The sequence below is a fragment of the Lithobates pipiens genome, unplaced genomic scaffold (assembly GCF_037356315.1).
Source record: "Lithobates pipiens isolate NorthernLeopardFrog02 unplaced genomic scaffold, aLitPip1_a1.2 Scaffold_19, whole genome shotgun sequence".
NCBI lineage: Eukaryota > Metazoa > Chordata > Amphibia > Anura > Ranidae > Lithobates > Lithobates pipiens.
In genome coordinates, this window is record NW_027507764.1 from 514,010,715 (window position 1) to 514,035,936 (window position 25,222).

At 42.0% G+C, this 25,222-nt stretch overlaps 1 protein-coding gene and 1 non-coding gene across 3 annotated transcripts in view; both read left to right on the plus strand.

Annotated features, from left to right (window-relative positions):
• Positions 1 to 25,222, plus strand: part of ZFPM2 (zinc finger protein, FOG family member 2) — a 509,990-nt gene that overhangs the window by 148,867 nt on the left and 335,901 nt on the right. The gene's annotated exons all lie outside the window — the stretch shown is intronic.
• Positions 21,734 to 21,840, plus strand: LOC143999826 (U6 spliceosomal RNA). Its single transcript, XR_013278151.1, has one exon. It is a non-coding gene; the product is annotated as a U6 spliceosomal RNA (small nuclear RNA).

Consider the following 25,222-nt stretch of genomic DNA (forward strand, 5'->3'; position numbering starts at 1 on the left):
GTGCCCGGCAGCGTAGCCTTACAGCTTCACACCGGGAACCCTACTGCGCATGCGCGAGGCCTTGCTCCTCTCTCCTACTGGCCCAGTGACAGGGAGAGGAGGAGGAAGCCCCTGCGGTGATGTCACGTGGCCGTGGCTCAGACTCCCGGAAGTGGGAACAGGGTACCTGTCTAAAACAGGTATCCTGTCCCCCCCGAAAGGTGCCAATTGTGGCACCTGAGGGGTAGAGGGGACAAATGAGCGCAAGTTCTGCTTTAATGAAAATTATTTAAAGTGGTTATAAACTCTTCAATAATATACCTAGTGAAGTGATTAGCCTCAGGTATTATGCAGAGATGAAACAAATCATCCTACATAAGTTGTACTTGTTTATCTTCAGACCTTTCTTCTTTTATCTGTTCAAAGTACATAGACCAAAGACTATTTCTCTGCTCCAGCAGGCAGGGGTGGTAATCTAATGCCGCGTACACACGATCAAACAATCCGGTGGAAAAGTCCGGCAAACTCAAGTCTGCCAAACAATCCCCCCGTGTGTAGCCTCCGGCATACTTTTTTGACCCGACAGTACGGCGGACTTAGAATTTCGTGTTGCACATCAATCTGCCCGCCGTACTCGCATTTCGGCGGACAATCCGGCCGTGTGTATGCCAGTCCGCCGTACTTTTGAAATGAGCGGACTTTTCCCGCCCGGAGAAAAGTCCGCTCATTTCGAGCGAGTCTCCAGGTAGGCGTGATCCGCGAAGGAGACGTCGCTGGCCCCGCCGCCTGGTATGGACTTAAAGGGGAACCCCCAACGCCGAAAAAAATCGGCGTGGGGGTTCCCCCCAAGTCCACAACAGACCCTTGTCCGAGCACGCTACCCGGCCGGCCAGGAAAGGGGGGCGAGCGAGCGCCCCCCCCTCCTGAGCCATACCAGGCCGCGTGTCCTCAACATGGGGGGTGCCTTGGGGAAGGGGGGGCGCGGCCCCCCCACCCCAAAGCACCTTGTCCCCATGTTGATGAGGACAAGGGCCTCTTCCCGACAACCCTGGCCGTTGGTTGTCGGGGTCTGCGGGCGGGGGGCTTATCGGAAACCGGGAGCACCCTTTAATAAGGGGGCCCCCGGATACCGGCCCCCCACCCTATGTGAATGAGTATGGGGTACAATGTACCCCTACCCATTCACCTGTAAAATAAATGTACAAAAAAAACACAACACACGAGATAAAATACTTTATTGCACAGCTCTGGGGGTCTTCCGTCTTCGGGGGTCTTCTCGCCGGACTCCTCCGCTATCTTCTTGTAGCTCTTTTGCTAGCGGAGGAGTCCGGCTTTCTTCCTCGCCGCCGGCCTCTTCTCCCGACTTCGGGGGTCTTGTCCCCCTCTTCGGTTCTTCTGCCGGGCCACCGCGCCTTCTTATAGCTCTTTTACAGGCTGGTCTTCTGTTGCCACTGCCGCCTTCCGTTCTTCTTCTTCTTCTTCTTCTTCTTCTTCTCCTTCTTCTCCTGGAGATGTTGACTCAACGCTCTCTCCGGCCACAATGCCAGGGACACGCTGCGTGGCCACTTATATAGGGACAAGGGGCGGTGTCACATGGCTTTATGTCACATGGGTTGGTGTCACATGGTGACCCCGCCCCCTTACGATGTCACAGTCCCCATGTGACATCAACCCATGTGACCAACCCATGTGACATAAAGCCATGTGACACCACCCCTTGTCCCTATATAAGTGGCCGCGCAGCGCGTCCCTGGCATTGTGGCCAGAGAGAGCGTCGAGTCAACATCTCCAGTAGAAGAAGGAGAAGAAGAAGAAGAAGAAGAACGGAAGGCGGCAGCGGCGACAGAAGACCGGGCCACCGCCTGTAAAAGAGCTATAAGAAGGCGCGGTTGGCCCGGCAGAAGAACCGAAGAGGGGGACAAGACCCCCGAAGTCGGGAGAAGAGGCCGGCGGCGAGGAAGAAAGCCGGACTCCTCCGCTAGCAAAAGAGCTACAAGAAGATAGCGGAGGAGTCCGGCGAGAAGACCCCCGAAGACGGAAGACCCCCGGAGCTGTGCAATAAAGTATTTTATCTCGTGTGTTGTGTTTTTTTTTGTACTTTTATTTTTTCAGGTGAATGGGTAGGGGTACATTGTACCCCGTACTCATTCACATAGGGTGGGGGGGCCGGTATCCGGGGGCCCCCTTATTAAAGGGGGCTCCCGGATTCCGATAAGCCCCCCGCCCGCAGACCCCGACAACCAACGGCCAGGGTTCTCGGGAACAACATGGGGACAAGGTGCTTTGGGGTGGGGGGGCTGCGCGGCCAGTACGTCATTGGGGGTTCCCCTTTAAGTCCATACCAGGCGGCGGGGCCAGCGACGTCTCCTTCGCGGGCCCCGCCTACCTGGAGACGCGCTCGAAATGAGTGGACTTTCCTCTGCATGTGTGGGCTAGTCCGTTCATTTCGAAAGTACGGCGGACTTAGTACGGCGGACTTAGTACGCCGTATTAGTCCGCTGAAAAAGTGCCGTGTGTGGGCAAGTAGCCCGTTCGAAAATTTCCGACGGACAGTTTGGCGGACGTCTGCCAGACTAAGTACGTCGGACAGACGGCTACGTGTGTACGTGGCTTTATATCGACACAGCACAGCATAGAGCAGCGAGCTGAATGTAATCTGAGACCTGAGTGGAGTGGACCTGAGTGAAGGGAAGCATGCACTGCTGAGGCTGTCAATCACCTGCTGTATGCTGGAGGGAGGCGGGGCATCAGGATAGACTATCACAAGTGAGTCATGCAGATAATAAAAGTAAGAGACAACAGATAGAAATCATACTGGGTGCTTTAGATTGACATTTCAGAGGAATATGCCCCGTTCATTTTCCATTTTAGAGGTTTACAATCACTTTCATGATTTCTGGTACTGCATGAAACATTTATTCAGTTGTTACTAAACAATTTGATAAAAAAAAAAAAAAAAAAAAAAACAGGATTTTGGTTTAAAGCAAAACCTCTTTGGATAGTCATTAAGGAGAACCAACATATTTCCATATTTTCCTTGCTATGGGAGAGTCAATAATATGCAGTCTAGGACCCGACACCCTGAAAATATGTGCCCATGGCCGCTCTCTCCTTGTCATCATGCTGGGCCAGCAGATCAGGATAGAAGGAGCTGCTGATGCATCATGGGACCTTTTTTTCCCTAGCTCAGACCTTCTTAGCAATGACTTGATAAGGAAAGGGGAAGGCTTTATTTTTATATATTTCCAAAGTAGTGAAATACTTTTGAACTTTCCCATTAAAATCGTTGGTTGTATTTATTTCAGCTGTGCTTCAGAGCATTTTGCTGATTCATACCACATTGTTCAAGTTGAGGTCAGTATATTATTATACAGGATTTGACTAATATAGACAATGGAATTTATTCTCTTTGAGCCACCATGACATTATTTACTCTAGATGCGGCTGCCACAAGTGTCTTGCACTTAATACAGACAGAAAAGTGATAATTGGATTTCTATGTAGTGCCAATATCCCTCTTCATCGGGAGGCTGGGCATAGCTCTTACTACAAGTGATAAGCACAACATATTACAAACTGATCAACCATATATTCGATAAACAGAATACCTGTAAATAGCATGGTCACTCACATACAGTGCTGTGCAAAAGTATTCACCCCCCTTGGCATTTTTCGTGTTTTGTTGCCTCACAACCTGGAATTAACATGGATTGTTTGAGGATTTGCATCATTTAATTTTTCGGAACACGACCACAACTTTGAATATGTTTTTTTTTTTAATCGTGAAGCAAACAACAAATAGGAAAAAATAACAGAAAAAGACAATGTGCATAACTATTCACCCCCCCCTAATGTCAAATAGCCACCTTTTGGGGCCACCACAGCTCCAAGTCACTTTGGGTAAGTCTCTATGAGCTTGCCACATCTTACCACTGGGATTTTTGCCCATTCCTCCTTGCAAAACTGCTCCAGCTCCTTTAAGTTGGATGGTTTGTGCTTGTGAACAGCAATCTTTAAGTCTGACCACAGATTTTCTATTGGATTGAGGTCTGGGCTTTGACTAAGCCATTCCAACACATTTACATGTTTTCCCTTAAACCACTCAAGTGTTACTTTAGCAGTTTGTTTGGGGTCATTGTCCTGCTGGAAGGGGAACCTCCGTCCTAGCCTCAAATCACACACAGAGTGGCACAGGTTTTGCTCAAGAATATCCCTGTATTTAGCACCATCCATCTTTCCCTCAAATCTGACCAGTTTCCCAGTCCCGACTGCTGAAAAACATCCCCACAGAACGATGCTGCCACCACCATGTTTCACTGCGGAGATGGTGTTCTTTGGGTGATGTGATTTGTTGGTTTTGCACCAGACATAGTGTTTGCTTTGATGGCCAAAAAGTTCAATTTTAGTCTCATCAGACCAGAGCACCTTCCTCCATACATTTCGGGAGTCTCCCACATACCTTTTCACAAACTCAGAATGTTCCATTTTGTTTTTTGCTGAACACTGCCACTCTGCCATAAAGCCCAACTCTATCGAGCGTACGTCTTATTGTCGTCCTATGTACAGATACTCCAGTCTCTGCTGTGGAACTCTGCAGCTCCTCCAGGGTTACCTTAGGTCTCTGTGCTGCCTCTCAGATTAATGCCCTCCTTGCCCGGTCCGTGAGTTTTGGTGTGTGGCCGTCTCCTGGCAGGTTAAAAAAAATAATAAATAAATAAATTAATTCATTATTATAAAAAAAAGTGTTTTAACCATTCCAGACTCTGTCCAAAACTTTAAAAAAAAGAGAGACAGAGAGATGGAAGAGACTATTCTGTTTATGTTCTCCTTTAATCTGAGAGAGGGCAGTACAATTTGCCATCTTTGCCTTGGATGCCCGAAGACCTGGTAGCAATCAAAACATTCTATGTACTATCCCTGCAGTATAGGCAGTGCTTACCAAAATTCATCTTTAACAATACTAGCTAATGCTGAAAACATTTATAGGAAAAGAAGTACTGCAACCTTTTTATCTTCATTTAAAAAAAAAAAAAGTACCTCCATAAGGCTCCTGAAAGAAAATTTGCTTGTTAAAATAATTAGAAAAGTGGGCTGTGTAACCATCCACTGGTTCCAGCCATACAATTCCTACCAACCATGTTAATTAACTTGACAACTTCTGTCAATTCAAGATGTCTGCCTAGCTGGTATTTTTATTTAATTGCCCATGATTTGACCAGGACCAAGCCTGAGGTCTAATTAGCCAAAGCCCCCATATTTAAAGCCTTGTGTATAGCGCATTGTATTATAATTATTTATTATTTATTTTATTTTTTTCTGTTTTGTTTGTTTCTTTGGATCCCAGGCACGCTCCTGTTTCCTCTTAACATTTGGTCAAAAGGAATTCCAGAAACAGTAGAACAACAAGAACAATAGTTACAATAATAAATATAAAAAAATGGTATATAAAAAAAAAACCTGCATGTGTCCGCCTGATTGTGCCAGTGTTGTGGTATTCAATTATGCAATTTTCATTGGCATATTAATCATCTTTTCAACAAACAAGCCGGTGTTAATTAAAGCAAACCATGGATAAAGACATGTTGCCGGATCATCATTCCGTTTATCACAGCGCACAGGCTGGCCGTTAAGTAAATTCTGGACTGTGAGATGAATTTAAATGCTGGCTTCATCTTTTTTTTTTTTTTTTTTAGTTTTTTTTTTTTTTTTTTTTTTTAGTTTGAACACACAACTCATTCCACAAGAGCAACAACAACAATAACAACAACAGCAAAACTTCACAGGAGAAGGGAAGAAATGCATCTGCAATTATTAAGAAAGGGAGAGAAAACAAAGATAATATAGCATTATGCCTGCAAGGGAATTAAATACAAGCAAAAATTAATTTTCCATTGTCCGGTTTGGATTAAGACCTTCAAATAATGAATGCATACATGCTAATGGAGATTGACCACTCATTTTGATTGCACATTTTTGTGTGTAAATAGTAATTGCAATAATAATTATCATCACAATACAAATAATAATATATTAGATAACAATGTTATACTAATATTGTCAATAATTTAGTTTGATTAGTAGTAACATTTTAAAATAGTTTTTAGTAATTATATATAATAATTCTACTTAAAGTTTTTTTGGTGAATTCTTTTTCTTAGATGCTGAATTTAAAACAGTTATCCTTCTTCCTTAGAAAAAAAAAAACATACAAAACAAATCGTGACTCAATAAAAAAAAAAAATATGTATAGAAGCATGAAAATAAATAAAATGGAATCTTCATCTAAGGCCGCGTACACACGGGCGGACTGTCTGGCCAACTAAGTCCGTCAGACAATCCGACAGACAGTCCGTCCTACTTTTGAAGGAACGGACTTGACCACACACGATGAACAGACAGTCCGCTGAAAGCTTGCGCGATGACGTGTACAGCACGTACGACGGGACTAGAAATACGACGTCCAATACACTGCAATGCAACCTTCGGCCGTGTAAATCCTTTCTGAGCATGCGCCATACTTAGTCCGTCCAACTTGCCTACACACGAGCGGACTGTCCGCTGAAACCAAAGTTGGACGGACAATATTACGGAAATTCCGAAAGACTTAGTCCGCCAGACTGTCCGCTGAAAAAGTCCGCTGAAGCCCACACACGAGCGGACTGTCCGCTGAAACACGTTTCAGCGGACCAAGTCCGTCAGACAGTCCGCCCGTGTGTACGCGGCCTAAGGGTAACAAATGACATCATTCATCAATGGACATTTATTATGGACACCATAGGTATTTTTTTGTCCTGGAAAATATTTTAATTATTATACTGTCAAGATTAAAATTCCTAAAAAAAACAAGTGGGCTTGTATAAAATAGTTTCCAAATATAATAACTGATACATAAATTTATCAGGAATGTATGATGTTTATTGACACTCAAAACACTGTAAAGATTCCTTAAAGCAGTATAAAACCCAAAAACGAAAATGTAATATATTGCAGCTTACCAATCATTAGATGCGGCGACTGCAACAGTTTTCTTTTTTTTTAGGTTTTCTTTCCTCTGTTTTCACCTGGTTTACCTGGCCAGTAACACACCTCCTGTATTTTAGTGCCCCCAGTCTGATTGATTGAGCACAGGGGGCACCTTTGGACAGCAGCATTGTCAGTCTGGGGGGAGGGGAGTGTTAGATGAGCTAGCAGATTTAGATAAACCAACAAACTGAAGCTGAATTCCAAGTAATATTTTATAAGCAGTTACAGCAGTTTTTATTGATAAAGGATTCGATGATAAAGGATTCGATTAAAAAATAAAATCTGATGATTGTAAGCACCACCGTCAGCAGTAAATGGGTTGTCTCATCCCTGTAACTGGTACATCTGCAGAACAGCTTGTTCTATAGAATAACAACAGACTTACTGGCCAGATCACCAAGGTTAAATAAAAAGAAAGAAAGCCTATAAAAGAAAACAAATGCAGCCATCATATCTAAAAATTGGTTGCAATATAATAAAAGTTTGTTTTTGGGTTTATTAAAACATTTTGTTTATATATATATATATATATATATATATATATATATATATATATAGCAGCAGACCTTTTTTGGTCATTTCCCTTCTGCCAGCTTCTGTCGGACCAGCTACCGAGCCAAATGTCGGCTGGTTGCTATGTGGCCCGTATGTACAACCCTTTATTGATCTCACTCTGGTGTGCTCAGTGATACTTATGCATGCACCCCTGACGCGTTCATATGTGTTCGTATTTGCGTGTACTTGAGGAGGGGAATAGGTAAGCAAACTCCTAGCTAATATAATGGCCAGAAGCTTATTTTCATGCAAGACAGAAAAAGGATTAATGTGTTTCTAAACCCCAAACAAAAGAGAAAATACATATAATACAGATTACCGGTCTATGGATGTGTTGGCTGCATTTGATTTTATTTTCCAGGTCTTTCTCTTTATCTATTGAGGAGTTGAGGAGCAGTTTTTGCCCTAGGCTTTTTGAGCCTGATTTGCACTACAGAACACCCTCCTTGTCTCTAAAACAAAGGGGGAGGGGATTTGTTTGATATTTCATAGAGGTGAACTGGGAAGGGAGGATAATACTGCTTGAGATTTCAGTACAGCACAGACAGAGTGCACAGAAAAGTGTGGGCTCACTGGATTTCTGGCAGAATTAATGGGTATTTTTAGGAGCCTGTGAAGAATTATACCCACAACCAGTAGATCGCGGGTTTCAAGGTAAGGCTCATGCAGACACCGCCTCCAGCACACCTGTACCTCCATATGGGCAGACAGTTACAAAGCTGGAGAAAGTGTCAATAAACTATGATAGTGCTCACTAGGCACTGGGGAGGTGGCAACCTACCGCCACTGTGTGCCACTTTAGTTCACCTTTTTCATTTTTTTTTTCTGTAAAAATGAACTAACACTTTACAGCTAAACTTTGATGTGTGTTACCCTATCCCCGCTTTGGAGCAGTCCTTACCTTAAAAAAACAAAAATCAATATATATACCCTTTTTTCTAGGTGTCTTTGGTCCAGTTGTATGACATCACAGGTCCTCTTCCTCATTTTCCTGGTAGGTAGGTAGGTTCTGAATGATGTATTGACATGGCACCATTCTCTTTAGCGTTTTGCTGTGAGCCCAGGCTGGGGTGATGATGTGCCCCTAGGAGGTGGATCCCTAAATTACCCGTGCTCACCATTCCTTATTGTGCCCAGAAAGGAAGGGGTGCTAGATGCCAGAGCAATAACCTTATGGGGCACAGTATCAGGGAAAGGGTAAGAATTGCAGAGAGAGCCTTTTTTTGTTTTTATGCTTATGCTGCATACACACGAACGGAATGTCCAACAGAAAAAGTCAGACGGGAGCTTTTCATCGTGTATTCATGTGTATACCCCATCAAACTTTTTACATTGAAAATTCTGGCGTAACTAGAAATAGAACATGTTCTAAATATTTCCGATGGAATCAATTACTATCGGGAAAACCGCTCGTCTGTATGCTGTTCCGACGTACCAAAAATGATGCATGCTCTGAAGCAAGTATGAGACGGAAGCTATTGGCTACTGGCTATTGAACTTCCTTTTTCTAGTCCCGTCGTACAAGTTGTACGACACCGTGTTCTTGACAGTCGGACTTTGGTGTGATCGTGTGTACACAAGACTATTTCAGCGGAATTCCGTCAGAACTTTGTCGGAAAAACCTTCAGAGTTTATTTCGATGGGAAAACTGGTCGTGTGTACAGGGCATTATACTTCTTTTCACTTATACTAGGCAATTGAATAAAAAAACACAAGCTGGAGTTCAGCTTTAAATGATCAATAAAACAATGCAAACCATCACCATTTTCATAGACTCCCATTAGTGGCATGCTGAGGATTTCAAGTCTAGAATTTATTTTAGTATACACTTAAGATCAGGGGTTGTTAACCTTTTCTGGCTGCGGCCCAGCCTGTGCCTGTGAATCAGTTTGGTGACCTGTGGTTCATCATTTCGTTAATGATGTACTTCATTTTAATTACTTCTATCTGTTTCAGCCGTGAATACGTTTAATTAGTGGTGATTTTGTAGACATGAAAAAAACAAAACAAAAACTAAATTGTAATTTTTTTAATTATTTTTTTTTTGTACCAAACTATAAACTGTACCATTATGAGCTTTATTCGTCTTTCAGCAGAAACCATGACATAAAAATGATTTTCTTCTAAAGTGGTAGAAAGGACTATTAGTGAGTTTAAAGTAATATTCGTACAGTCCACATTGAGGCCCACCATACACGTTTCGAACTGATAATAGGTAGGCTGGATGTACCAAGTTGATCGATTGATCAGCTTGGGTACAACCAGACTCGCTTACGATTATCGTTAGTGGCTGCTATAGCCGCTATAACCTCTAGTGATAATCACTCCTCTCCCGGCGGGGGCGACTTTCCTATTGGAAATATCTCACAAAAAATGTAATTTTTGTTGCAGAGGATGCCTGAAATCTGACTTGTATCTTAGTGCAGACGTCTGAGAAAATCAGTGAGCCAATCACACAACCAATCATTATGTTTCTGGGGTGCGTTATGTACACATTCTGTGTACAGAACATTTCCATATTGCATTTTTAGAAAATGACAGAGCTGCAGATTGAAAAGGAAAGATCATTTTTATTAATATTCGAATACAATATGACTTGTGTAGCAATTGTATATACTATATTCTTTTTATTTTAATTTGCTATTTTCTTTGCCCCAAGAAAGTGGAGTTACCCTTTAACCACTTCCCGCCCGGCATTTAGCAGAATGACGGCCGGGAAGTGGTTCAGTTATCCTGACTGGGCGTCATATGACGTCCAGCAGGATAAGCCGCAATCGCACACCTGTGGGGTGCACAGCATGGTGATCAGTGGTGTGGTGTGTCTAACACACCGAATCACCGATCTCAGTAAAGAGCCTCTGACGGAGGCTCTTTACCACGTGATCAGCCATGTCCAATCACGGCTGATCATGATGTAAACAGGAAGAGCCGTTTATTGGCTTTTCCTCACTCGCCTCTGAAAGACTCTCCTGACAAGGGGGTGCTGATTGTTTATCAGCGCAGCCCCCCCACGGATGCCCTCCCAGGACCACCAGGGATGCCAGCATGACCACTATGGGGGCCTACAAAGGAACCCCAACAGGTATGCCACCCTAGACGACCAGGGATATGTCAATCAGTGCCCAAGCAGCTGCCAATCAGTGCCCATTATTTTTGCATGCCAGTGCCATCTGTGATGCAATCTATCAGTGCCACCCATCAGTGCCCATCAGTGCCCAGCAGTGCCGCCGATCAGTGCCCAGCAGTGCCGCTCATCAGTGCCACCCATAAGTACTCATCTGTGCAGCCTTTCAGTGCCCATCAGTGTCACCTATGAGTGCCCATCAGTGCCCAACATAGCCACCTATAAGTGCCCATCAGTGCTGCCTATCAATGCCCATCAGTGCTGTATATCAGTATATCAGTGCACCCATCAGTGCCACCTATCACTGCCCATCAGTGCCGCCTATCAGTGCCCATCGTCAGTGCCCATCAGTGCCACCTCATCAGTGCCATCTCATTTATGCCACCTAATCGGTGCTGCCTTATCAGTGCCTGTCAATGCAGCTTATCAGTGCAGGAGTGGTTGAGGGGGCTTTCAGTAATTTGTAACCTTTCTATGTTTGATCCGCTTTAAATTATATTTCAGTCTATTCCTTTTTTTACATTTTTTTTTACTTTTTTTACTTTTAATAGTAACAGATGGTTCAAACCCGTGTGGTATTGGGGGGGGGGGGGGGGTATTTCTATCACTTCATGCCCCAGAGACATGTCAGAGAATGAGATTGCACAAGGTGGAGAGGAGGCACAGTGACATCATAATCTCTACCTCATCCAATCAGAGAAAACCTTGAATTAGTTGAAAAAAGTACAAAGTGTTCTATAAGCGGCATCAGTGCTGAAGCAAGCGCCCCCTGTGGTCAGTTTTCAGAGGGGAAGCTGCTCCCGCAGGGCCCAGAAGATTGTACCTATCACTGTAGTAGCTCCAAATACTACAGAGATTGTCAGTTTCCCCAGTGACTCCTCAGGTACGAGATACATACTTATGTTGTGCCAATATGAACCAATGTAAGTATGTAATAAAGATCATACCTAGAGTACAGCTTTAATTTTAAGTATACAGTAAATAAACCTACTCTGTACACAGGGGACAACACTGCTGTGAAATTTCAACTTCAGGTGGATCAGTGTTGTCACACTGTTAAAGGAAGCAGGTAAATTACAAATGTACCAGAAGGCTCAGAAATGTATAAACCCATGTTTCAAGGGGGACTGCTTTGTTAAAGCAGAACTACATTTTCTCAGTCAACATTAGCTATATTTAATCCTTATGCTTGTACCATTAGTAAATAATTGGGGAGGTATATTATATTTACTTATTTTTTTTAAATGTATTCAGTTATTTCCTGGTTTGTAGCCTAGGCCAAAATGATGTCATACATCCCAGGAGTCTTCATGGTCCTTTTTTTCATCTGGAGGGGGGCACACCCTCTTGCCTCCATGAATGAGCTAAGGGCAGCTGGATTCCAGGTAGTAAATGCTACATTCTTCATCTGCCCTTACTCAAGATGGCTGAAGCTATAAATGCTAGGGGGGTGTTTTTAAAGGTGATTTCTCAATAAAATAAAGCATGGAGACTTGGATGGATGGGAGAGTTTGTTTTGAATATTAAAAATAAATTCAATTGCGTTTTCAGCTTGTGTTTCTCAAATATAATTTAGTTCCGCTTTAATGCTATTGACAAACTGCATCATATATGTCATTGTATATTTTCCCCAGAGTTCGAAATTAAATGTAGATCAGTATCAGAAACAACATTGTTATGGGCCTGAAAGAATTTCCAAGCATACTATCCATTAAATGACTGTGAACTTGGGACATCACTGCAACGTCAGGCTCTGGTATTTGGTGTACACTTTAAGGCTTAAAATAATGTGATTCCACTTCATGGCTCCAGTATAACTTACATGGCAAATTATTCATTATTTTTAGTGAATCATTGGAAGAATATTTAGTCAAGAATGAACCGAGGAAACCCCCAGGCCTCATTGCTTCAGTTTAACAAATGAATGGCAATTAATCAGTCATGGTGATTAGACCGTATAGAGTTGTCATGTAGGAAAAGTGTGCAGATATTTTCCTGTCAGTGATGATAGGACCAAACTTTATTTAAAAAAAGAGAAAAAACAAAAAACAAAACTATATAAATATATATATATATATATATATATATATATATATATATATATATGTGTGTGTATGTATATATATATATATATATATATATATATATATATATACACACACACACACACATATATATATATATATATATATATATATATATACACATATATCTACATATATATATATATATATATATATATATATATATATATATATATATATATATATATATATATATATATATATATACACACACACACACACACAGTTGTGCTCATAAGTTTACATACCGTGGCAGAATTTCTTGGCCATTTTTCAGAGAATATGAATGGTAACACAAAAACATTTCTTTCACTCATGGTTAGTATTTGACCAAAGCCATTTATTATCAATCAACTGTGTTTACTCTTTTTAAATCATAAAGACAGCAGAAACTACCCAAATGACTCTGATCAAAAGTTTATATACCCTGGTGATTTTGGCCTGATAACATGCACAAAAGTTGACACAAAGGGGTTTGAATGGCTATTAAAGGTAACCATCCTCACCTGTGATCTGTTTGCTTGTAATTAGTGTGTGTATAAAAGATCAATTTGTTTCTGGACTCCTGACAGACCCTTGCATCCTTTCATCCAGTGCTGCACTGATGTTTCTGGATTCTGAGTCATGGGGAAATCAAAAGAATTGTCAAAAGATCTGCGAGAAAAGGTAGTTGAACTGTATAAAACAGGAAAAGGATATAAAAAGATATCCAAGGAATTTAGAATTCCAGTCAGCGGTGTTCAAACTCTTATCAAGAATTGGAAAATTAGCAATTCTGTTGAAACCACGGTCAGGTAGACCAACTAAAATTTCATCCACAACTGCCAGGAAAATTGTTAGGGATGCAAAGAAAAATCCACAAATATTTCAAGATGCACAATAAGGAGGCACTTGAAGAAAGATGAGCTGCATGGTCGAGTCACCAGAAGAAAACCATTACTACGCAAATTCCACAAAGTATCCCATTTACAATATACCAAACAGCACAGAGACAAGCCTCAAACCTTCTGGCACAAAGTCATTTGGAGTGATGAGACCAAATTTAGCTTTTTGGCCACAACCATAAACATTACATTTTGAGAGCAGTCAATAAGGCCTATGATGAAAGGTGCACCATTCCTACTGTGAAACACGGAGGTGGATTGCTGATATTTTGGGAATGTGTGAGCTACAAAGGCACAGTAAATTCAGTCACAATTGATGGCAAGATGAATGCAGTATGTTATCAAAAAATACTGGAGGAACATTTGCATTCATCAGCCAGGAAGCGGCGCATAGGACGTACTTGGACATTCCAACATGACAATAATCCAAAACGCAAGGACAAGTCGACCTGTCATTGGCTACAGCAGAATAAAGTGAAGGTTCTGGAGTGGTCATATCAATCTCCTGACCTCAATATCATTGAGCCACTCTGGGGAGATCTCAAACCTGCAGTTCATGCAAGACAGCCCAAGAATTTACAGGAACTGGAGCCTTTTTTGCCAAGAGGAATCGGTATCTTTACCATCTGAGAAGATAACGAGCCTCATTATTAAGTATTAAGAACTGAGGTATATAAACTTTTGATCAGGGTCATTTGGGTAGTTTCTGTTGCCATTACAATTTAAAAAGAGTAAACACAGTTGATTGATAATAATTGGTTTCAGCCAAACACTAACCATAAGTGAAAAAAAAGTTTTTGTGTTATTCATATTCTCTGAAAAATGGTCAACAAATCATAAATTCTGCCAGGAAACTTGACCGAACCATACATTCAACTGCCCCTCTGCCCCAGGAGTTCCTTATCAGTGACAGTTTACTGATAAAGACATTGCCAATGACCGTGTAAAGGCAAGGTTCTCTCATAGTTCTCCCCGGGCCTCTGCCTGTGATCGGCGCACCCCCCAGATTGGGGTGCCCTCCTGCTGCTGTCTAGTATTCCATTGTCCACTTTACTCAGCTGACCACTCACCCCAGTGGCATGTTATCTCAGCTTATATAGGAGACCCTCCCCCTGCCAATACCAGTTGGGGATTGGTCAGGGCTTCCACATGAGCTGCCTGTTACTCCAGTTCCAGGCCCTGCCCTCTTCCAGAACATTCTCCCTGGAAGCAGGGGAGGAGCCCCAGCACTAAAGCACAGGTGGTCACACCCACTGCTACACTAACCACTCCTAGCCCCCAGTTCAAAACAGGTAGCCCTAGCTTGCAACATAGGCCTGCCTAAATGTACCTGTGCTGACATTATATTTCTTATTACTAGCACCTACCTATTGGTAGAGGGTGCTACACTTGTCTCTTTCTTTTTTGCTTCTTTCACTTATTAACTCTTTCTCTATTAACTTACAGGACACAAGCATTCCAATGAAAAAAATTGTATTTATCATAGTTGCTTTTGGATTACATGTACTTTCAACTTTCCCTTTTTTTTATTGTGTGTATGGGATATGTTTATTATGTAGCTCTTAACATATTACAGCTGGATATACTGTAGCTATTTGGCTTCCCACCACTTTTTTCATTGAACTTTTAGCAGTGTTTCAATTTAGATGTGTGGTCAAACCTTGGGGAACGGGAAGCTCCCTCTTTTCACTCATGAGCAGCTGCCAGGTCATTGCAAATATGGCCGACTGCCATGTTGCTGCCTTTTTCCTTAATGTAGGGGTCCACCTATAAACAGACAGCAATTATCAGTATCTACTCTTGGTTATATACCACTGTTTTGGTCAACATTGCAGCCTGATTTTGTTTAATGTATGCCCGAGGTGTCCTATGGACATTTCAGTGCTTAACGTGAGATTGGTGGAGAGCTGTCTGCCTGAATTTGATCGGTAACAGGCCGCCCTCCCAGAATTTTGTTTCTTTTTAGAATAGTGCTTTGCTGGTTTGGAGCCCCAAAGCCATTGAATCTCAAAGTAATTTTGTAAAGAACATTGCTGTGTTTTATAAATGTACAATTTTTGCAAAGCAGTGGTATGGCTGTGATAAGGTCATAGTTCCATAGTTACATTGTTAGTCAGGTTGAAAAAAGACACAAGTCCATCTAGTTCAACCATAAAAAATAAATAAAATAAAAAATATCATACAATCCCATATACCCAATCCTATACCCACAATTGATCCAGAGGAAGGCAAAAAAAAAAACTCCAGAAAAGCATGATCCAATTTGCTACAGCAGGGGAAAAAAAATCCTTCCTGATCCAAGAGAGGCAGTCAGATTTTCCCTTGATCAACTTTACCTATAAATGTTAGTACTGTTATATTATGTACATTTAGGATAGTATTCATGCCTTTCTTAAAGCAATCTACTGATGTGGCCAGAACCACCTCTGGAGGGAGTCTATTTCACATTTTCACAGCTCTTACTGTGAAGAAACCTTCCCATATTCGGAGATGAAATCTCTTTTCCTCGAGATGTAAAGAGTGCCCCCTTGTCCTCTGTGTTGACCGTAGTGCTGCTTTATAACTAACTTGTATGGGAATAAAAAAATAAATGCACATATTTTTGCAGGAAACAAATGTACATTTAACATTTTTCCCACAGGAGTCTGCAAAGCTTTGCACCAGATCTCTGTGAATGAATGATGCAGCTGTGTGGATGGAGCACTGTGCAGTCACACCAATTTTAAATGTGATGAGGAACCCCCTCCCGCTGTCACTGGAGGGTTGGTGAGGGGGGTGATGGAGGGGTGTAAATACAGGTGTAACATGTTCCTAAAATGGAACATATCCTTTAACCCTATTGGGTAATCAACTTACCATGCTCAAGCGGCAAAAAAATGTTGGTTAAAAAAAAGAACTGCCTTACATGGCCTGTTTAAAAAGTACAACCAAAGGCTCCTGTATGACACTGTAGTGAAAGCATGTACAGCCTACCAGAGTGGTAGTTTTTCTTTAATAGAGAGAGGTTCTTCAGTTATCATCTGAAACAATAAAAGTCAACAGCTTCAATAACTGTAGCTGCTGACTTTAATAAACATACACTCACCTGTCCCAGGATCCAGCGATGTCCTCACCCGTTTGGTTTCTTACCCAGGCTTCAGTCCCCAGTGCTGGCATTGTAACTATGAGCAGCCGGCTGTGACTACTTGTGGCTTCACAGCTGGCTGCTCACTACGCATGTGCGAGCCATGCTGCATCATCTCATTAGTATTGCAGCTTTCTGGGACCTGCAACGTGGCCCAGAAGGCTTTGGGGAAAGGAGGGGGCTGAAATTCCTCTTGAATCGCTGTGGTGATCCAACTAGAAATGGGGGAGTGGGTACCTGTCAAAATCAGGTGCCCTCCCCCCCCCAAAAAAATATCTGCCATATGGGGAGGAGGAAGAGGATCAGTGCAGAATTGTTTCCACATCAACACATTTAAATCACTAATAAAAAGGCTTGATTTAAATCATAATTTTTAAAGACACTCACCTGTCCCAGGATCCAGCGATGTTCTCACCCGTTTGGTTTCTTCACCAGGCTTCAGCCCCCAGCGCTGGCATTGTAACTATGAGCAGCCGGCTGTGACTACTTGTGGCTTCACAGCTGGCTGCTCACTACGCATGTCCGAGCCATGCTGCATCATCTCATTAGTATAGCAGCTTTCTGGGACCTGTGACGTGTCCCAGAAGGCTTTGGGGAAAGGAGGGGGCTGAACTTCCGCTTGAATCGCTGTGGTGATCCAACTAGAAGTGGGGGAGCGGGTACCTGTCAAAATCAGGTGCCCTCTCCCCCCCCCCCCCAAACAAAATATCTGCCATATGGGGAGGAAGAAGAGGATCAGTGCAGCATTGTTTCCACACCAACACATTTAAATCACTCATAAAAAGGCTTGATTTAAATCATAATTTTTAAAGAGCAACTGTCATCTCTGTCCCACAGCGGCTCTTCCTCTGACCCGCTGTTGATTCACTGACAGTCTCATTCACTTTAATGGGACGGCTGGTGATGTGGTGGCAGCAGGTGAGTGGGCGCTCACTAACATGATGGATCTGAAATGACAGGTGCACTTTAAATGTAGGGGCTCATTCTTGCTGGTAGTTAGAATCTTTAATTTCATTTTTACTGCTTGCCCTTCCTCTTCACACTTAGAACCTGGTACAGCTGCATTTCTCTTCAAACAATCATACAGTTTATAGTGTACATAGATTTGCAAAACAATGGGATAAATGAATATTACTGAACTTTGTTTTATATCATGGTTACTGTGACATTGTGTGAATGCATCAATGTAGTGCATGTTATCTCAGCTTGCAGAATTTGGATTAATTGAATGAGTATACCAAAAACGTAAATATTGCAGAATATACAGCCTCATGCTACTACATAACTAAGCTCCATTTTATGCTGAATAAACAAAATTATTAATGTATCTTAAATAGGAAGCTATCTTTAGATAGATTTTTACTCCAAATGCATTTTATCAAACAGGATCAGACAGCCTTTTTACACAATACAGAGGATTAACCTCTTAGGTTCCACAGTGAGTATAACAAGCATGCTTTACTGTATATTCAGACTGATTTTATTGTTGTGAGTTTAGTATCACTTTAAGTGCTGTGGCACATTTTTTCCTTTTTAATGGTTTTTACTCGTTTTCAGGTAGTGCAATACAAATCATGCAACATATCGATGTACCACCAGTAATCCAGTAGATATAATATAACAATGTTACAGTTATGGCTTATTGACATTTATTCTGCATCTGAAACCCTTCTATCTTTATCAACCAATAAAGTCTTGTACTTGTTTAATAAAGCGGGATCACCAATTCACCAGTTTTTAATGGGATGCCATAGGTCATCTATAAGCAGGTCCCCGGTGGTCCTCACATGTTCTGATCTTATTTTCAGAATCCTGCCGGCTTGTCTGATCTCCAGTTCCTAACATTAGTCTATCTGACTCTTGCCTCGACCTCCTGCTTTTATTATGACTCTGCCTGGAGCAATATATTTCTATTGGTCCTTGATAGTGCTTTGGTATCCTGATTTGATAATATTTTCATGTAGTCCAGTTATAATTTTGGCTTGTCATCTTGTACTTGCTTTTCATATGATGCTTGTCTAAACCTCCTGCAAGTCTGTCAGCCACCTGCTTCGATTTCTGATTCTGATTCCTATGACAGTTTGGTTTCTTGTCAGTTTGACAACAGGGCAAACCCGAAGAACCAAATGTTTTTGCAAGTTCCCTAGCAAACTCCAGGCAGTTCTTGGGCTCTGTGCCTCAGGAAGCTCACACCCACCCCCGATGACATAAAAGAGTCACCCAGATTTTCAGCAAAAACATTTTAAATAAATCTCCCTGCTGCTTCCTTATTTCAATTTAAGATTTTTAGGTCAAAAGGAAAATAGTCCACTTAGTGCCACTTTTGCATAAAAGCATCTCAGGACGCACATTTCGCACTCTACCAAACTCAGAAAAGTGAAGACGCTGCACAGTAAGGCCCCATGCACATGTTTGGATCATTTTCAGAGTTGTTTGACAGGCACTGAGGAGGCAATATGTTACCTCCTCAACGCCTGATTTAACCCCATAATGGCCATACTTCTGTGCCGCAATCATGTGCATTGCATCTGTATAGAACTGCATTAGTCACATTTTGCTGCCAAAAGTGACATGCTGTTTAAGTTTTACTGCAGCATGTGTACAGCCATTAAAAGAATAAAAAAAATGGGGGGGGCACAAGCGTCAACTAAGTGTAGAATCAAGAGTAGTTTTCATCCAAATTAAAAGTACTTACTGACAAAGGGAGTTAAAAACAGGCATGTAGCGCAGAAAAGACAAGTCTTCATCAACACAATGGGTCAGCGTCCGGATGGATAGGAAGTTTGGTCTTCAGGCCTGAAGAAGGAGTGCATGCTCTGCAAAGGCATCGCCAGCCATGTCTGGTTGTGACATCCAGTCTGCTTGTAATGTGCATTTTATTGACCGGGAAGCACCGAGAGCCGCCAGTGCCCTCATGACCAACCTTCCAATCCATCTGAACGCTGACCGGTTGTGTCAATGAGGACCAGTCTTTTCTGTGCTACATGCCTGTTTTTAACTCCCTTTGTGAGTAATTATTTTACTGCTTGTGTCCCCCCTTTTTTTTCTCTTCTATAGAGTTGCTTCTTACCTCTAGGCCGAGCTACCACTGGAGTGAGCTACAACACTAACTATGGACTTGTTCATGGACTTGCCATGTGTATACACTGCCCATAATGAACTTTTATTCCCCTGTGACACCCTAAGATCAGCGGCAAACTTTTATCTATTTGTTTTTATATACAGCCATGAGCAGCTGTATGTTAGTGTTCAGGCGGGTTGGCGGTAAAACCACAGCTCAACCACCTGGTTATATTGCCGACTGGCCACGTGTGTAAACCAAGCTACAAAGCAAATGGAGAAGCTACAATTATAGGTCTTTTCAAAGAAGTATGATGCATTTGATAATTTAAATAAAATATATCATATAAACCTTAATTTGTTCTAAATGAAAAGCATAAGTACATATACAAGTCATATAACAATATTAGTACTAACACTATCCAATGAATTTTTCAGCCTCCAAAGCAGGGGCTACTCTTGCATGGGCTGATTGAATGAAGGAAAGTGTAAAATGGCCTTTCTTGGTCAATAGATGGTGGTCCAAGATTGGGTAAACTGCTGGCACTACACCAGTATAGGAGTTTACACTTTAATGTGTGATTTTGTGCTTTACAAAGATTAGTATTAAAGTACACTAGTAATCACAGACTGCAAATGTATATATAGCCACACGTGAGAATATGGATTAGCAAAGCATGACATGATTATTACATTGCTGACAATTAACTATATTTATTCTATTTTACTATTATGTGCCCTTTCCTCTCTCTCTACCTTTCTTTTATTTTCCTTACGCCACATTTATAGTGAAATGTGACAAAAAAAAAAAAAAAACAGCGTTAGACAATAAAAATGATACACAAAGCACAGTCAATACATATTATTTAAAATGAAAGTATAGATCAAGTTTTTTGATCTTTTTTATACAGAAAATAAAATACAAATTCCAGGAAACCAGTCAAATCAATAAATAAAAAGCCAATACTATCCACATATAAAACCTTTGTTTAAAAAACAAATTGTAGATATCACTTACTGACAACAGTAGAACATTTAAAGAGGTGCTTTTAAACCAATTATTTTTCGAGAAAATTCACTGTCCATTGTTCTTGTTCCATACATGATTGCCACAATAAATCTGAATCTCTTAACTCTATCTTTCTAACTTACAGTTTCTAACTCGAGGATCTGGGAGGTGGTGGTCAACTGAGGTCCAAAGTGTTCAGTCCTGCAGGACTGGCCAGTGGCCACTGGTACAGCTCAGGGTGTCCACCAAAAAAGAGAAGAGGGAAGCGGGGGGGGGGGGGGGGCATCTGTTGAGGCTGCGGCTACCCTGGTGGGTGAATGGAGGAAGACCTGTCTGCATGCAGAATGAGGGTGATCGCTCTTGATGCCATCGGGGTCCCAATCCTGGGTCATAAGTAGGGTTCCCAGGTGGAGGGGTGACTTTCTAAGTTGAGGATCTGGGGGGTGGTTGTCAGCTGAGGTCCAAAGTATTTGGTCCTAGAGGACTTGCCAGTGGTGACTGGTACAGCTCAGGGTGTCCACCAAAAAAGAGAAGAGGGAGGCGAGAGAGCCATCTGTTAAAGCTGCGGTTACCTTGGGAGGCGAATGGAGAGAGACCTGTCTCCATGCAGAATGAGGGTGATTGCTTTTGCTGCCATGGGGGTCCCAATCCTGGGTCATAAGTAGGGTATCCAGGTGGATGGGTGAAATCTGTGAGTTCAGGAGTCTGCAAAAAAGTGTACTTATAGCACCTTGAAAGATCACTGTTTATTACCATGGTTGGTAATGATAGCAGCGCTATGTAATTCTTACAATGGTAGAAAGAATTGTTGTATAGTTATAAAAGTATACTGGTTCTGGAAGACAAAACAAAGTGTCAGAGTGATACCTTTTCAATAAAAACTAAAATATCGTTCTTGTTTCTGAAGCACATATACTAAAATTGGAACGATACAGAGTAGATTAGCATGGTCTCTGCGCAAGGATGACATGCAAATTTGTGAAGCGTTCCATATTTTTATATTGTTGTGTCAGAAAAAACACACAACAAATAGAAAAGCTTGCTATAAACTGTAGTACAAACTAAAAAAAAAGCTAAAATATCAAAAATGCTAATTTTTGGAGCAATAGAGCAATAGATTATTTTTTAAGTCTTATTGACAATTATTTTTGTTAGCTCCTGCAATGTTTTTCTATTGAGGTTGTGATTAAAGCCTGATTGACTGTGGGACGGGGCAAGCAGGCACTAGAGAGGATGAAAGGGAATGCTAGATAGGAAGAAGAGCAGTGGCGGTCCGTAATGCAGGGTGCAGGGACGTGGCCCCCCTATCCATGCTCCCAGCCCCCTAATCTACATGCGGGGCGCCAGATGTTTTTTTTTTTTAAGCACGTGTTTAGAGCCAGGGTGGGCTCGGGCGCACGGACAACCCAGTTGCATGACAATAGCGAATTAATATTTTCTATTGTCACATTGATTCTCCTCCCGGACAATCAGGAAGAGGGACTTGAGACCCGTTTCCTGATTGACCAGAAGAAGAAGCGATCCGACACACTGCCCCCGTGAGGAGACGCAGGAGAAGCTGCCGACCAACCAGGGGGGTTAGTACGTTTAACCCGACTGACCCACGGGGGGTGTGACACAAAATAAAAGATTTTCTAGAACATTGTTGTAGCTGGTGAAGAGAATAAATTGGTTTGCTCACCTTAGGCATACTTTAAGCGGAACTAAACTCTCTCAATCAACATTACTACTCCTGCGTGCTCCCTCCCGTGCTCCGCACTGTGTGTCCATAAGACACAGAGAACAGGGCTCAGCCCCGCCCCTGCCCTTCCTCACTAGCTTGCTGTCTCTCAGCCAGTGAGGAGGCAGAGAATCTTGTGCACATCGCTGGATGGTGATCAGGCTTGGGTAAGTATTGGGGGAGGGGGGGTTCAGGAGAAGCTTGATACCTTCATGCATTAAATGCCTTTAGAACCACTTTATTTTAATGTCATATTTGTAGGCCAGTTGGGCCACCTTAAAAGTCAGGCTGAAAAGGTCCCATTTAGAAACCCCCAGGGCCTATTTCATTGATTTTTACTCCTGTAATGCCCCAGCATTGAGAGTTTCATGTTTTTCACATCCTAGCAACAAGGCAGGATGTAGGAATTGCTAACTGTGATTTTTTGTCGGCCAGGATTCAGGATTTTTTTGTCTGCCAGGGGAGCCCAAATGGCCTACAAGAATGACTATAAAGTTATTGAAACCAAAATGACCAAGATGGGCAGTTTTAATGCCTATTGGGACCCATTTTCTGCATAGCCATTTTATGGAAAAGGTGGACTGGCCTTTAACTTTCTTTAGTCGTGTCAACTTAAAATCGTATATAACGTCTTTTCTAAATGACACAGTGAAGTGCTATATATGGTCCATACTTCCTTTGTATTGTGTTATGACTCTAATGGACAGAGTAAAATAAAGACCAACAATTCATTTGTGCACAAAGTACTGTACAGTATTTCTATATCAACACACACTCACCGGCCACTTTATTAGGTACACCTTGCTAGTATCAGGTTGGAAACCCCTTTGCCTTCAGAACTGACTTAATTCTCTGTGGTATAAATTCAACAAGGTGTTGGAAACATTCCTCAGAGATTTTGGTCCATAGTGACATGATAACATCACATAGTTGCTGCAAAGTTGTCAGCTGCACATCCATGATGTGAAACTCCAGTTTCACCGCATCCCAAAGGTGCTCTATTGGATTGAGATCTGGTGAATGTGGAGGACATTGGAGTACAGTGACCTCATTGTCCAGTGGGGAGATGATTTCACCTTTGTGACATGGTGCATTATCCTGCTGCCATCAGAAAATGGGTACACTGTAGTCATAAAGGGATTGACAAGGTCAGCAACAATACTCAGGAAGGCCATGGGGTTTAAACAATGCTCAATTTGTACTACTGTAAGAGGCCCAATGTGTGCCAAGAAGATATCCCCCACACCATTACACCATCATCACCACCACCAGCCTGAACCATTAATACAAGGCAGGATGGATCCATGCTTTTAATTTTTATGCCAATTTCTGACCCGACCATCTGAATGTCACAGCTGAAATCAAGACTGCGCAGACCAGGCAACATTTTTCAATCTTCTATTGTCCAATTTTTGTGATCCTGTGTGAATTGTAGCCTGTTTCTTGTTCTTAGCTGACAGCAGTGGCACCCAGTGTGGTCTTCTTCTGCTGTAGGCCATCTGCTTCAAGGTGCGATGTGTTGTGCATTCAGAGATGGTATTCTGCATACCTTGGATGTAACGAGTGGTTATTTGAGTTACTGTTGCCTTTCTATCATCTCCAACCAGTCTGCCCATTCCCCTCTGACTTGTGACATCAACACAACTACCGCTCACTGGATATTTTCTCTTTTTCTGACCATTCTCTGTAAATACTAGAGATGGTTGTGCATGAAAATCCCAGTAGATCAGCAGTTTTTTTAAAATACTTAGACCAGCCCGTCTGACACCAATAACCATGCCACATTCAAAGTCACTTAAATCCACTTTCCTCTCCATTCTGATGCTCGGTTTGAAGCAAGTTGTCTTCGCCACATCTAGATGCCTAAATGCTTTGAGTTGCTGCCATGTGATTGGCTGATTAGCAATTTGTGTTACCAAGCAATTGAACAGGTGTACCTAATAAAGTGTCAGATGAGTGTATATTTATCGTTAGTTTTATACCTGCATTAGGAAATAAAACTGATCGTTAAAATGTGACCTGTTGCTAAAAGCAACACCTACAATTTTTTTTCGCTTTAAAATGCTATCATATTGTGCTACTCTTGTCAATTTTTTTCACCATATAAAGATGTTATTGGCCATGTCACTCTACTTTATATTTTCAGGGTTGATGGCAAAGATGCCAGATCAACTAGCGACAACACATTGCACCTAAACCACCAGTAAATTTGCTTGTTCCACATAAAGCCCCTCAGTTCACTGCAGCAGAATTCAAACTGATAAGATGTGCAGCCTGCATGCTTCCTTTACATGAGAACTGGTCCAGTCTCCATCCATGAATAGGATGCCAATTTCAATTAAAAATTGGCTTCGACTCTCTATCAGCGACATCCCATCAGATAGAACGACAGCATCCTTTAGCTTCTGTTCAAGTACCAGTCCAACCAGTAACACGCGGGGTGTCTGACTGCGTCACTAATTCCAGTTGGAAACTTATCTACAGATTCGAGAAGCGCAAAGCTGTTCCCGATAACGGGCAGAGGCTCATCTGCTGCAAGCTCGTCTCCTGCCAGGTTATCAGCAACTTAACTAGTCAATAAATCAAGAAACAACGTCTGTTTATTTATTTTTTATAAAAAATTTTTTTTTTTTTTCAACTTTATCGAAATGTGTTTTCGG